The 1,024-nt window shown below is 40.9% G+C and overlaps 1 non-coding gene across 1 annotated transcript; it reads left to right on the forward strand.

Annotated features, from left to right (window-relative positions):
• Window positions 1-920: 920 nt before the first annotated feature.
• On the forward strand, window positions 921-1,024 carry LOC112793400 (small nucleolar RNA R71). Its single transcript, XR_003198093.1, has one exon. It is a non-coding gene; the product is annotated as a small nucleolar RNA R71 (small nucleolar RNA).

Raw genomic sequence — 1,024 nt, forward strand, 5'->3', positions numbered from 1 at the left:
ATGGCAGAAGGAGATTTAATGGAATCTCTATGGTCTCTATATGAGCCTCAGATTCCTTTGGATCCTTAATAGAAAACTCCTTCTTGCTTGAGGGACGTCCCAGGAGGTCTTCCTCACTAGAATTTTCATCCTCCTCCTCCCTTGTGCATTCGGCCATATTGACTAAATCAATGGCCTTGCACTCTCCTTTTGGATTCTCTTCTGTATTGCTTGGGAGAATACTAGGAGGAGTTCCAATGACTTTCTTACTCAGCTGGCCCACTTGTGCCTCCAGATTTCTAATGGAGGATCTTGTTTCACTCATGAAACTGAAAGTGGCTTTTGACAGATCAGAGACTAGATTGGCTAAATTAGAGGTGTTTTGTTCAGAATTCTCTGTCTGTTGCTGAGAAGATGATGGATATGGCTTGCTATTGCTCAGCCTATTGCGTCCACCATTGTTAAAGCCTTCTTGAGGCTTTTGTTGATCCTTCCATGAGAAATTTGGATGATTTCTCCATGATGAGTTATAGGTGTTTCCATAAGGTTCACCCATGTAATTAACTTCTGCCATGGCAGGGTTCTCAGGATCATAAGCTTCTTCAGAAGCTGCCTCTCTAGTACTGTTGGATGCATGTTGCCATCCATTCAGATTTTGAGAGATCATGTTGACCTGTTGAGTCAACACTTTATTCTGAGCCAATATGGCATTTAGAGCATCAATTTCAAGAACTCCTCTCTTCTGAGGTATCCCATTATTCACGGAATTCCTCTCAGAAGTATACATGAATTGGTTGTTTGCAACCATGTCAATGAGTTCTTGAGCCTCTTCAGGCATTTTCTTTAGGTGAATAGATCCACCTGCAGAATGATCCAATGACATTTTCGAAAATTCAGAGAGACCATAATAGAATATATCTAATATGGTCCATTCTGAAAACATGTCAGATGGACATCTTTTGGTCAGCTGCTTGTATCTTTCCCAAGCTTCATAGAGGGATTCACCATCTTTTTGTTTGAAAGTTTGAACATCCACTCTTAGCTT

The sequence above is a fragment of the Arachis hypogaea genome, chromosome 3 (assembly GCF_003086295.3).
Source record: "Arachis hypogaea cultivar Tifrunner chromosome 3, arahy.Tifrunner.gnm2.J5K5, whole genome shotgun sequence".
Classification (NCBI taxonomy): Eukaryota; Viridiplantae; Streptophyta; class Magnoliopsida; order Fabales; family Fabaceae; genus Arachis; species Arachis hypogaea.